Source organism: Triticum aestivum, chromosome 7A (assembly GCF_018294505.1).
Source record: "Triticum aestivum cultivar Chinese Spring chromosome 7A, IWGSC CS RefSeq v2.1, whole genome shotgun sequence".
In the NCBI taxonomy this organism is placed as follows: Eukaryota; Viridiplantae; Streptophyta; class Magnoliopsida; order Poales; family Poaceae; genus Triticum; species Triticum aestivum.
This window is the reverse complement of record NC_057812.1, coordinates 207,566,387-207,580,959: the sequence shown is the minus strand read 5'-3', so window position 1 is coordinate 207,580,959 and position 14,573 is coordinate 207,566,387. Positions and strand designations below refer to the sequence as shown.

At 42.3% G+C, this 14,573-nt stretch overlaps 1 long non-coding RNA gene across 1 annotated transcript; it reads right to left on the bottom strand.

Moving 5' to 3' along the window:
* Nucleotides 1-6,959: 6,959 nt before the first annotated feature.
* Nucleotides 6,960-14,573, bottom strand: LOC123155003 (uncharacterized). Its single transcript, XR_006477153.1, has 3 exons — nucleotides 14,296-14,573; nucleotides 7,901-8,086; nucleotides 6,960-7,416 (listed from the first exon to the last, which is right to left on the bottom strand). It is a non-coding gene; the product is annotated as an uncharacterized lncRNA (long non-coding RNA).

Sequence of the window (14,573 nt, the reverse complement as noted above, 5' to 3'; positions counted from 1 at the left end):
TACATTATTTGCCATTTGCCTCTCGTTTTCCTCTCCCCCAATTCACCCTTGTCGTTTTATTCGCCCTCTCTCTCTATCCTCCCTCTCTTTCTCTATTTGCCTCTTTTTGCCCGTTTGCTTTTTGTTTGCTTGCTTGTCACGATGGTGCAAGATAATACTAAATTCAGTGTCCTTCACCTTAAAAGGTTAGAAGAGATCGAAAGCAATGTTAGGAGTTTTATGATTTTGCAATTTGAGCATAATAGTTTCTTCAGAAACGAGCTTAAAGAACAGAAAAGTTTTATGAGTTTTATGAATAAAGAGCTTGATGATATGTCTAAAGAATTCAATGGTTTAAGATCCCAACTTGCTCGTCTTGAGAAATTAACTGCTGAAATTTCGGATAAGCAGGCTACCTTAGTTAATAAGATGGCCGCCAAACCGAGTTGCTATGAAAATAATGATGAAGATCTAAAAGTTATTGATGTGTCCCCTATTAAATCTTTGTTTTTCAATATGAATCTTGATAATGATGGGACTGAATATGATCCACCTTTACCTAGAAGGCGTTCCAAGAATTCTGAATCTTTTGATCTTGATGCTAAATTTGATAAAAGTGGGATTGAAGAAATTAAAACCCTAGATGTTGCTAAACCCACTATTATGGATTTCAAGGAATTTAACTATGAAAATTGCTCTTTGATTGATTGTATTTCCTTGTTGCAATCCGTGCTAAATTCTCCTCATGCCTATAGTCAAAATAAAGCGTTTACTAAACATATCGTTGATGCCTTGATGCAATCTTATGAAGAAAAACTTGAATTAGAAGTTTCTATCCCTAGAAAACTTTATGATGAGTGGGAACCAACTATCAAAATTAAAATTAAAGATCATGAATGCTATACTTTATGTGATTTGGGTGCTAGTGTTTCCACGATTCCAAAGACTTTGCGTGATTTGTTAGGTTTCTTTGATTTTGATGATTGTTCTCTAAACTGGCACCTTGCGGATTCCACTATTAAGAAACCTATGGGAAGAATTAATGATTTTATTATTGTTGCAAATAGGAATTATGTGCCCGTAGATTTTATTGTTCTTGACATAGATTGCAATCTTTCATGTCCTATTATTCTTGGTAGACCTTTCCTTAGAACGATTGGTGCAATTATTGATATGAAGGAAGGAAATATAAGATTCCAATTTCCATTAAGGAAAGGCATGGAATACTTTCCTAGAAATAAAATAAAATTACCTTATGAATCTATTATGAGAGCCACTTATGGATTTCCTACCAAAGATGGCAATACCTAGATCTATTCTTGCTTGTTATGCCTAGCTAGGGGCGTTAAACCATAGCGCTTGTTGGGAGGCAACCCAATTTTATTTTTATTCCTTGCTTTTTGCTCGTTTTTAGTAATAAATAAATTATCTAGCCTCTGTTTTGGTTTTGTTTTTGTGTTTAATTAGTGTTTGTGCCAAGTAGTGCCGTTGGGAAGACTTGGGGAAAGTCTTGTTGAACTTGCTGTAAAACACAGAAACTTTAGCGCTCACGAGAACTGCTGTCATTTTTATTTGGAAAGTGATATTTAGTTAATTCTTTTTGCAGATGATTAATATATAAATTCCTCACGTCCAGAAATTTATTTTAGATTTTTTTGGGTTCCAGATCTTGCGCTAGCTACAGATTACTACAGACTGTTCTGTTTTTGACAGATTCTATTTTTCGTGTGTTGTTTGCTTATTTTGATGAATCTATGGCTAGTAAAATAGTTTATAAACCATAGAGAAGTTGGAATACAGTAGGTATAACACCCATATAAATAAAGAATGAGTTCATTACAGTGCCTTGAAGTGGTCTTTTATTTTCTTTCGCTAACGGAGCTCGCGAGATTTTCTACTTTAAGTTTTGTGTTGTGAAGTTTTCAAGTTTTGGGTAAAGATTTGATGGATTATGGAACAAGGAGTGGTAAGAGCCTAAGCCTGGGGATGCCCATGGCACCCCCAAGATAATCTAAGGACACCTAAAAGCCAAAGCTTGGGGATGCCCCGGTAGGCATCCCCTCTTTTGTCTACTTCTATCGGTAACTTTACTTGGAGCTATATTTTTATTCGCCACATGATATGTGTTTTGCTTGGAGCGTCTTGTATGATTTGAGTCTTTGCTTGTTAGTTTACCACGATCATCCTTGTTGTACACACCTTTGAGAGATCCATACATGATTTGGAATTTGTTAGAATACTCTATGTGCTTCGCTTATATTTTTTGAGTTATATATTTTGCTCTAGTGCTTCACTTATATCTTTTAGAGCACGGTGGTGGATTTGTTTTATAGAAACTATTGATCTCTCATGCTTCACTTAGATTATTTTGAGAGTCTTAATAGCATGGTAATTTGCTTAAAATCTCAATATGCTTGGTATGCAAGATTAATAATAAAACTTTCTTATGAGTGTGTTGAATACTATGATAAGTTTGATACTTGATAAATGTTTTGAGATATGGAGATGGTGATATTAAAGTTGTGCTAGTTGAGTAGTTGTGAATTTGAGAAATACTTGTGTTGAAGCTTGTGATTCCCGTAGCATGCACGTATGGTGAACCGTTATGTGATGAAGTCGGAGCATGATTTATTTATTGATTGTCTTCCTTATGAGTGGCGGTCGGGGACGAGCGATGGTCTTTTCCTACCAATCTACCCCCCTAGGAGCATGAGCGTAATACTTTGCTTTGATAACTTGTAGATTTTTTGCAATAAGTATATGAGTTCTTTATGACTAATGTTGAGTCCATGGATTATACGCACTCTCACCCTTCCACCATTGCTAGCCTCTCTAATACCGTGCACCTTTCACCGGTATCATACACCCACCATATACGTTCCTCAAAACAGCCACCATACCTACCTATTATGGCATTTCCATAGCCATTCCGAGATATATTGCCATGCAACTTTCCACCGTTCCTTTTATGACACACTCCATCATTGTCATATTTTCTTAGCATGATCATGTAGTTGACATAGTATTTGTGGCAAAGCCACCGTTCATAATTCTTTCATACTTGTCACTCATGAATCATTGCATATCCCGGTAATATTTTGTTCTAAGTATCGAGTTGTAATTGTTGAGTTGTAAGAAAAATAAAAGTGTGATGATCATCATTATTAGAGCATTGTCCCAGTGAGGAAAGGATGATGGAGACTATGATTCCCCCACAAGTCGGGATGAGACTACGGACGAAAAAAATAAAATAGGCCATAAAAAAGAGAGAAAAGGCCCAAATAAAAAAAATAAAAAAAAAGATGAGAGAAAAAGAGAGAAGGGACAATGTTACTATCCTTTTACCACACTTGTGCTTCAAAGTAGCACCATGATCTTGATAGTAGAGAGTCTCTCATGCTATCACTTTCATATACTAGTGGGAATTTTTCATTATAGAACTTGGCTTGTATATTCCAATGATGGGCTTCCTCAAAATTGCCCTAGGTCTTCATGAGCAAGCAAGTTGGATGCACACCCACTCAGTTTCTTTTTGAGATTTCATATACTTATAGCTCCAGTGCATCCGTTGCATGGAAATCCCTACTCACTCACATTGATATCTATTGATGGGCATCTCCATAGCCCGTTGATACGCCTAGTTGATGTGAGACTATCTTCCCTTTTGTCTTCTCCACAACCACCACTCTATTCCACCCATAGTGCTATATCCATGGCTCACGCTCATGTATTGCGTGAAGATTGAAAAAGTTTTGAGAATGTCAAAAGTATGAAACGATTGCTTGGCTTGTCATCGGGGTTGTGCATGATTTAAATATTTTGTGTGGTGAAGATAGAGCATAGCCAGACTATATGATTTTGTAGGGATAACTTTCTTTAGCCATGTTATTTTGAGAAGACATAATTGCTTTGTTAGTATGCTTGAAGTATTACTATTTTCTATGTCAATATGAACTTTTGTCTTGAATCTTTCGGATCTGAACATTCATACCACAATTAAGATGAATTACATTAAAATTATGCCAAGTAGCACTCCACATCAAAAATTCTGTTTTTATCATTTACCTACTCGAGGACGAGCGGGAATTAAGCTTGGCGATGCTTGATACGTGTCCAACGTATCTATAATTTTTGATTGCTCCATGCTATATTATCTACTGTTTTGGACATTATTGGGCTTTATTATCCACTTTTATATTATTTTTGGGACTAACCTATTAACCGGAGGTCCAACCCAGAATTGCTGTTTTTTGGCTGTTTTAGGGTTTTGAAGAAAAGGAATACCAAACGGAGTCCAAACAGAATGAAACTTTCAGGAACGTGATTTTCTCATCGAATAAGACTCGGGAGAATTGGACCCTACGTCAAGCCACGTAACAGGAGGCCACGAGGTAGGGGGCGCGCCTACCTACCCCAGGCGCGCCCTCCACCCTCGTGGGCCCCTTGTTGCTCCACCGATGTACTTTTTCCTCCTATATATACCCACGTACCCCCAAACGATCAGATACGGAGCCAAAATCCTAATTCCACCACCGTAACTTTTTGTATCCACGAGATCCCATCTTGGGGCCTGTTCCGGAGCTCCGCCGGAGGGGGCAACGATCATGGAGGGCTTCTACATCAACACCATAGCCTCTCCGATGAAGTGTGAGTAGTTTACTTCAGACCTACGGGTCCATAGTTAGTAGCTAGATGGCTTCTTCTCTCTTTTTTTATCTCAATACAATGTTCTCCCCCTCTCTTGTGGAGATCTATTCGATGTAATCTTCTTTTTGCGGTGTGTTTGTTGAGACCGATGAATTGTGGGTTTATGATTAAGTCTATCTATGAATAATATTTGAATCTTCTCTGAATTCTTTTATGTATGATTGATTATCTTTGCAAGTCTCTTCAAATTATCAGTTTGGTTTGGCCTACTAGATTGATCTTTCTTGCAATGGGAGAAGTGCTTAGCTTTGGGTTCAATCTTGCGGTGTCCTTTCCCAGTGACAGTAGGGGCAGCAAGGCACGTATTGTATTGTTGCCATCAAGGATAACAAGATGGGGTTTTCGTCATATTGCATGAGTCTATCCCTCTATATCATGTCATCTTGCTTAAGGCGGTACTCTGTTTTTAACTTAATACTCTAGATGCATGATGGATAGCGGTCGATGAGTGGAGTAATAGTAGTAGATGCAGGCAGGAGTCGGTCTACTTGTCTCGGACGTGATGCCTATATACATGATCATACCTAGATATTCTCATAACTATGCTCAATTCTGTCAATTGCTCAACAATAATGTGTTCACCCACCGTAGAATACTTATGCTCTCGAGAGAAGCCACTTGTGAAACTATGGCCCCCGGGTCTATCTTTATCATATTAATCTCCTACTACTTAGTTATTTCCTTTGCTATTTACTTTGCCTTTATTTTACTTTGCATCTTTTATCATAAAAATACCAAAAAATTATCTTATCATATCTATCAGATCTCACTCTCGTAAGTGGCCCTATAGGGATTGACAACCCCTATTTGCGTTGGTTGCGAGGATTTATTTGTTTTGTGTAGGTGTGAGGGACTCACGCGTAGCCTCCTACTAGATTAATACCTTGGTTCTCAAAAACCGAGGGAAATACTTACGCTACTTTGCTGCATCGTCCCTTCCTCTTCCGGGAAAACCAACGCAGTGCTAAAAGAGGTAGCATTGTCCTCTGCATGATCGTGGGCTCCCGGGGGGTTTTATAGTCCAACCTCCTGGGGGTACAATGGTAGTGTTATAAGTCGGTGGGTCCGTATTTTCGGTGTCCGGGGACCCGGGTTGGGTCCCGCTGAGGGCTTGTGGTTCGTCGGGTTCCCCTAGGTGCGGGCCCCGCATGCCTAGGGGGACTGTGCGTCGTCTTGTCGATCGTCAGGGCGTGGCCGAGTCGAGTCGCGTACAGTGCTCTCCGTCAGGTCGCCGCTTGCTGTTGTCAGCGGTGAAGGCGGGGGCACTGTAGCCATGCCGGCCCTGGTCAGCGGGTTGGTGAGGGGCACTGTTGCTACGTACCTGCTGACCAGAGGCATGGGCGGGGCACTGTTGCCTCGGTCATCATTGATTGAAGTCTTGGCCCCATCATACGACCTGGATGGGACGGGAGATGACCCGCGGCTGGATTGCGTAGCATGCCACGGGTGGCACTGGCTTGTTGAGGAGGCTTTGGTCGTGCCGGGTTAGGCTGTCTTGCGCTAGTTGTTGGGGCCGAGTCGACGTGTCTTGCCGGGTCGGCTAGTCTGGCCGGCTTGCGGGGCTTGGCCGGTATTGAGGGGCAGTGCCAACCCCGTTGTTTTTGAAGAGGATCCGGGTTCCGTTGCCTGCCCGGGGTCCATCCCCCCCGACAAAGATGGCATTGCATAATTCCCATATACTCCCTCTGTTCCTAAATATTTGTCTTTTTAGAGATTTCAAATGGACTACCACATACGGATGTATATAGACATATTTTAGAGTGTAGATTCACTCATTTTGCTCCCTATGTAGTCACTCGTTGAAATCTCTAAAAAGACAAATATTTGGGAACGGTGGGAGAATGATATAGAAACCAAATAGGTGGTATTCACACAAAGCAAATCTAAACGAAGCTGGTGACATACAAGATGTATAATGTAAGCAATGCGAGGCACCATATGCATGATATGACCAACATCAGCATGCCAGGTTAGAGCAAACACCTTGGGTGGTAAATAGGAGTGGCCAGCTCCATCTGAATCCCCATCTGAATAGTTATCTTCCTCCGGAATACAATCTGGAATGGCGGGAGGGGAGGGGCTGGGCCACTTCGCTGACCATGGAGCGGCGTCTGCATGAAATTATATTCCCATGCAACGGTCTTCTCTTTTTCTCTACATGTTCAGTACGATTGTGTACAATAACTGATATGCATAATAAAAAAAATAGTTAGATTTTGTAAGGCCTAAGGGGTGCATGCAGAAATCAAGACTGATGGTAGCAAACAAGTGGATAGACCCAAAACTAATGATAGCAGGTAGATTATAGCTTCAGTTTAAAAAGATAGACAATGGATCATCCACTGTTTGTTGCCCACTCAACATGAACCAGACAGTAGACATATACTATTCATTACTGCCTCGATATGAGACCCACAAGCATTTTAAAACTCAACTTTGAACGATAAAATAGCAGGTAATAATAACCGGTGTATAACGTAAGCAAACACGAAAGACTGTGACCTCTCTTCCGGAATTGTGTAGTCCTCAGGTTAATCTTCTCAGTGGATGATGGTAATGCAGTTGGCGTGGCTGCCGGCAATGATGAAGATGATCTAAGGCAGCGAAAGAAAGTCTACAAGGGGAATCTCTGCTGTAGTGAACGCTTTTGTCGATGATGCACCTCAGGTGGGGTGAATGACGGCACGGCAAGAGCAGGACATAACACACATAGTTTTCTTTGATGCCTATCTGAAAATGAAGTAAGTTTGTAAGGGCTCCTTAGAATTGGAGGATTCTATAAATGCAGGGACAGGAAAAACACAGGAATAGGATAGGAATGCACGTGCAAAACAGAGCATTTGGAAACATAGGATTTCTGTCAACATGGGTGTTTGGTTCACATGAATTGGAAGAACATAGGAATGGAGAAACATGATCAAATTAAAGTCAAACCACGTGAAAATGAAAAAAATAAGAATCTTATTATGCCAGTAATGCAATTAGTCCTGTTCTTCATGCATATTAATTTGAAAAGGACATCCAAGTGGATATTAAAATTCCTACGTTTTTTATTTGAAAGAGACACCAAAGGAAAAAAATCCTCCAGTTTTGCTTTGCCCCACTCCTTTTAACCAACTGCATGAATAATAGTACCATAGTAGTTCCATAGCAAAGGATCCCTGAGGGATCGACATGAATGCAGAGTAACAAAGTGATGCGACGAGTGTACAACCTCTTTGGCATAGCCTTGTCGACCTCAGCATCATTGGGTTGGACGTGGAGGATGGTGATGCTGGTGTGACTGTCGGAGGCAGGGAGGAAGATCCAATGCCTCTGGAAACGGTGCCGAGGGTACTGCTCCGCTGTGATGGACGGTTCCCTCATTGGAGCAGCTCCGGTGAGGTGTACGGCGGTGAGGCTGAAGCAGGATAAGATAGACAACGTTAATCTGAAGTGGGACTCTAATATCATCTGCAATAGATGATGTAAAATACATCACCGAAAAGTTCTAGATGTAAAACGCATCAGCCGCGCCACGGCCAGTCCGACAGATGCTGTAAATACTGTCCACTCTGAACATAACTTAAGAAATTAAACTTTACAGTCGAAACTGAATTTTACAGTCGAAACTGATTAAACTAGTAGCAAAGCATTGCAATAGATGTTTAGGGCGTTCGAGCACTAGTAGCAGAGAAGCAGTGATCTAAATCAGCAGACGCTCGAGCAGGGAACGCACTAGCAGAGAGAAAGTCGTGCAGCAGCACCGCGAGCGAGTGCTAAAGCAACAACTCTTGTAGCTGTCGGAGGTCATGCAGTAGCAGCAGCAGCAACGCGAGCGAGAGCAAGAGTAGAGCAGCAGCATGAACGAGAGCAAGAGCGGAGCACCAGCGCGACCGGCAACAATAGCAGAGCAGAGCAGGAGCATGAACGAAAGCAAGAGTAGTGCAGCAGCACGACCGATAGCAAGAACAGAGCCGCAGCGCGAGCGAGAGCCGGAGCAGCTGCAGCTAGTGCCGGTGTGGAATTCGCCGCCGAGGAAGCAACAACAAGGGGGGGAGACGCCGTGGACGAAGTGGCCGACGACGGCGCCGTCGATGGAGACCCGCCATGGCTACTCGGTATCGAGCACCGACAGGCCCGTGAGATCGAATAAAAGATAAAATGCAGCGGTGAGTACAGAACCTCCTTGGTGGTGCCGAGTTGGCCTCGGCTTCATCGAAGGAATTGGTGAGGGTGCTACGATTCCGGTGGGGAAGGTCAAGATGGTGTTGTGGGGATGGAGGTGGCGCGATAGACGAGGCGAATGTCAGGCCAGCTCCTTGGAGGTGGATGTTGGAAATATGCCCTAGAGGCAATAATAAATTAGTTATTATTATTATCATTATATTTCCTTGTTCATGATAATCGTTTATTATCCATGCTAGAATTGTATTCATAGAAACTCAGATACATGTGTGGATACATAGACAACACCATCTCCCTAGTAAGCCTCTAGTTGACTAGCTCGTTGATCAATAGATGGTTACGGTTTCCTGACCATGGACATTGGATGTCGTTGATAACGGGATCACATCATTAGGAGAATGATGTGATGGACAAGACCCAATCCTAAGCCTAGCACAAGATCGTGTAGTTCGTATGCTAAAGCTTTTCTAATGTCAAGTATCATTTCCTTAGACCATGAGATTGTGCAACTCCCGGATACCGTAGGAATGCTTTGGGTGTACCAAACGTCACAACGTAACTGGGTGGCTATAAAGGTGCACTACGGGTATCTCCGAAAGTGTCTGTTGGGTTGGCACGAATCGAGACTGGGATTTGTCACTCCGTGTAATGGAGAGGTGTCTCTGGGCCCAGTCGGTAGGACATCATCATAATGTGCACAATGTGACCAAGGAGTTGATCACGGGATGATGTGTTTTGGAACGAGTAAAGAGACTTGCCGATAACGAGATTGAACAAGGTATCGGGATACCGACGATCGAATCTCGGGCAAGTATCATACCAGTAGACAAAGGGAATTGTATACGGGATTGATTGAATCCTTGACGTCGTGGTTCATCCGATGAGATCATCATGGAACATGTGGGAGCCAACATGGGTATCCAGATCCCGCTGTTGGTTATTGACCAGAGAGATGCCTCGGTCATGTCTGCATGATTCCCGAGCCCGTAGGGTCTACACACTTAAGGTTCGATGATGCTAGGGTTATAGGGAAGGTATGTACGTGGTTACCGAATGTTGTTCGAAGTCCCGGATGAGATCCCGGACGTCACGAGGAGTTCTGGAATGGTCCGGAGGTGAAGATTGATATATTGGACGAAGGGTTTTGGAGTCCGGAAGTGTTCCGGAGGTACCGGGTGATGACCAGCATGACTGAAAGGTATTTCGGGAGCCCCGGCAAGTGTTGGGGGGCTTCATGGGCCAAGGGAAGGGGGCAAACCAGCCCACTAAGGGGTTGTGCGCCCCCCTCACCTATTCCCACATGACCAGGGGGTTTGGGGCACCCCATCTAGGGTTCCCACCTCCTGGCTTGGGGGCCAAGTCACCCAAGGGGGAGATCCCATCTGCCCTGGCCGCCGCCCCCCTAGGGAAACCCTAGGGCGCCTCCCCCTTCCCCTTGCCCCTATATATAGTGGAGGTTTTGGGGCTGCCCAAGACAAGAGTCTCTCTCTCCCAAGGCGCAGCCCTACCTCTCTCCCTCCTCGTCTCTCGTAGTGCTTGGCGAAGCCTTGCTGGAGTACCGCGCTCCTCCACCACCACCACGCCGTCGTGCTGCTGCTGGACGGAGTCTTCCCCAACCTCTCCCTCTCTCCTTGCTGGATCAACGCATGGGAGACGTCACCGGGTTGCATGTGTGTTGAACGTGGAGGCGCCGTTGTTCGGCGCTTAGATCGGAATCGACCGCGGTCTGAATCGCCACGAGTACGACTACCTCATCCGCGTTCTTGCAACGCTTCCGCTTAGCAATCTACAAGGGTATGTAGATGCACTCCCCTTCCCCTCGTTGCTAGATTACTCCATAGATTGATCTTGGTGATGCGTAGAAAATTTTAAATTTCTGATACGATCCCCAACAGTGGCATCATGAGCTAGGTCTATGCGTAGTTTCTATGCACGAGTAGAACACAAGTTGTTGTGGGCGTCGATTTTGTCAATTTACTTGTCGTTACTAGTATTATCTTGATTCAGCGGCATCGTGGGATGAAGCGGCCCGGACCGACCTTACACGCACTCTTACGTGAGATAGATTCCACCGACTGACATGCACTAGTTGCATAAGGTGGCTAGCGGGTGTCTGTCTCTCCCACTTTAGTTGGATCAGATTCGATGAAAAGGGTCCTTATGAAGGGTAAATAGAAATTGGCATATCACGTTGTGGTTTTGGCGTAGGTAAGAAATGTTCTTGCTAAGAAACCTATAGCAGCCACGTAAAATTTGCAACAACAATTAGAGGACGTCTAACTTGTTTTTGCAGCATATGCCGTGTGATGTGATATGGCCAAAAGGATGTGATGAATGATATATGTGATGTATGAGATTGATCATGTTCTTGTAATAGGAATCACGACTTGCATGTCGATGAGTATGACAACCGACAGGAGCCATAAGAGTTGTCTTAATTTATTTATGACCTGCGTGTCAACATAAACGTCATGTAATTACTTTACTTTATTGCTAATCGTTAGCCGTAGTAGTAGAAGTAATAGTTGGCGAGACAACTTCACGAAGACACGATGATGGAGATCATGGTGTCATGCCGGTGACGATGATGATCATGGCGCCCCAAAGATGGAGATCAAAAGGAGCAAAATGATATTGGCCATATCATGTCACTTTTTGATTGCATGTGATGTTTATCATGTTTTACATCTTATTTGCTTAAGAACGACGGTAGCTTAAATAAGATGATCCCTCACAATAATTTCAAGAATTATGTTTCCCCTAACTATGCACCGTTGCTAAGGTCCGTTGTTCCGAAGCACCACGTGATGATCGGGTGTGATAGGTTCTAACGTTCGCATACAACGGGTGTAAGCCAGATTTACACACGCAATACACTTAGGTTGACTTGACGAGCCTAGCATGTACAGACATGGCCTCGGAACACGGAAGACCGAAAGGTCGAACATGAGTCGTATAGAAGATACGATCAACATGAAGATGTTCACCGATGATGACTAGTCCGTCTCATGTGATGATCGGACACGGCCTAGTTGACTCGGATCATGTATCACTTAGATGACTAGAGGGATGTCTATCTGAGTGGGAGTTCATTATATAATTTGATTAGATGAACTTATTTATCATGAACAATAGTCTAAGTTGTCTTTGCAAAAAGGTTGTAGATCAATAGCTCACGTTGTAGCTCCCTGTTTCAATACGTTTCTAGAGAAAGATTAAGTTGAAAGATATTGTAAGCAATGATGCGGACTAGGTCCGTTGCCTGAGGAGTGTCCTCACTGCTACACAGAAGGCTTATGTCTTTGATGCACCGCTCGGTGTGCCAACCCCTCCAGTGTCGTCTGTGGATGCTATGAACATCTGACAGATACGTCCTGATGACTACTTGATAGTTAAGTGCACCATACTTTACGGCTTAGAATCGGGATTCCAATGACGTTTTGAACGCCATAGAACATATGAGATGTTCCAAGAGCTGAAATTGGGATTTCAGGCTCATGCCCGTGTTGAGAGGTATGAGACCTCTGACAAGTTCTTTGCCTACAAGATGGAGGAGAATAGCTCGGCCAGTGAGCATGTGCTCAGAATGTCTGGATGCTACAATCACTTGAATCGAGTGGGAGTTAAACTTCCACATAAGATAGTGATTGATAGAGTTCTCTAGTCACTATCACTAAGCTACTAGATCTTTGTGATGAACTATGACATGCAAGGGATGGAGATGATCCCGGAGCTGTTCGCGGTGCTTAAGACCGCAAAAAGTAGAAATTAAGAAGGAGCATCAAGTGTTGATAGTTTAACAAGACCACTGGTTTCAAGAAGGGTAAGGGCTAGAAGGGAAACTTCATGAATGGCAAACCAGTTGCCGCTCAAGTGAAGGAACCCAAGGTTGAACCCAAACCCGAGACTAAGTGATTCTATTGTAAAGGGAACGGTCACTGGTAGCGGAACTACCCTAAATGCATGGTAGATAAGAAGGCTGGCAACTTCAACAAAGTATATATTTGTTATTAATGTAGACTCAATACTTGAGCACGATCATATTGCCTCCTAGTTGGTGCTTTTATAAGAGAAGATGGAGACTCAAATTTCAAAATAGAAATTGCATAAAGTAAAAGAAAGTCCCTTCATAGAAGGAAGTAGGGATTTGTAGAGGTGCCAGAGATCAAAGCGGAAAATTTAAGATAAAAACATTTTGGAAGGTGTATCCATCCCAGCAACGAAAACGACTTAGACTTACGAACACTTTCCATGCTAGATATGCTATAGGCGGTTCCCAAACAGAAAATAAAGTTTATTTCTTTTTCCACCATAACTTTCACTTTCCATGGCTAGCCGTATCCACGGGTGCCTTCCATACCAACACTTTCCAAGGAATTTATTATTTGACAACATAAAATAAATTCATTTCTTTTTGCATTTCGAGACTAGGCATCCCTAATACATTTGCCTTACTCTCGTGCAATGACAAGTAAATAAACACTCATCTTGAGAATAACACATCTAGAATGGAAAATATTAGCCACCCCTCACCACTCCGCGAGCGAAACAAACACACAAAAAAGAAGTTTATTTTGAAAATTAGAGATGGCACATGCAAATTTGCTTAGAATGGCAAAAGAATACTGCATATAGATAGATATAATCGATTCATGTGGCAAAACTGGTTTAAAGGATTTTAGATGCACAAGTAGAAGTCATACTTAGTGCAAAATGAAGGCTAGAAAAAGATTGAGAAGCGACCAACCAAGAAACGCATTAAGCATAATTAACACCTAATAATGCATCACAAGTACGATATAATTTTCATTGCATGACTATTGACTTTCGTACTTGCATAGGGAATCACAAACCTTAACACCCATATTCTTACTAAAGCACAATTACTCATCAACATAACTCACATATCACATCATCATATCTCAAAACTATTACTAAAAATCAAGTTTATTTTGTCCAATGATTTTCATGACATTTTCTTTACTTTATCCTTCTTGGATATCTATCTCTTTTGGACTAATTTTCATGAGTTGCTTTTCATAAGCTCAACCAAATATAAATAAAGATCATGAGCATAACAAATTTTCTTTCTCTCAAAATAATTTAAGTGAAGCAAGAGAGGATTTCTTCAAAATTTACTAACTCTCAAACAAATCTAAGTGAAGCAAGAGAGCATTTCTTCAAAAATACTAAGCACACCGTACTCAAAAAGATATAAGTGAAGCACTAGAGCAAGTCCTAGCTCATAAAATATTTAAGTGAAGCATAGAGAGCAATTCTAACAAGTCATGACATAATTTTGGCTCTCTCAAATAGGTGTGTCCAGCAAGGATTGATAACTTAAAACACAAAATAAAACAAGCAAATACACATATCATACAAGACGCTTCAAGCAAAACACATATCATGTGACGAATAAAAATATAGTCTTGAGTAAAATACCAATAGTTGTTGGAAGAAAGCGGGGATGCCACTCGGGGGCGTCCCCAAGCTTAGTTGGATGCTCATTCTTGGACAATAGCTTGGGATGCTTGAGAAATCTCAAGCTTAGGATCTTACATCCTTCCTTCATCCATCATAAGATAACCCAAAACATGAAAACTTCAATCATACAAAACTCAACAAAACCTTCGTGAGATCCGTTAGTATAAGAGTAATAAAGCACTACTATAAGTGATGTATCAAATCAATTCATATTTTGCTTTTGTATTATATCTACT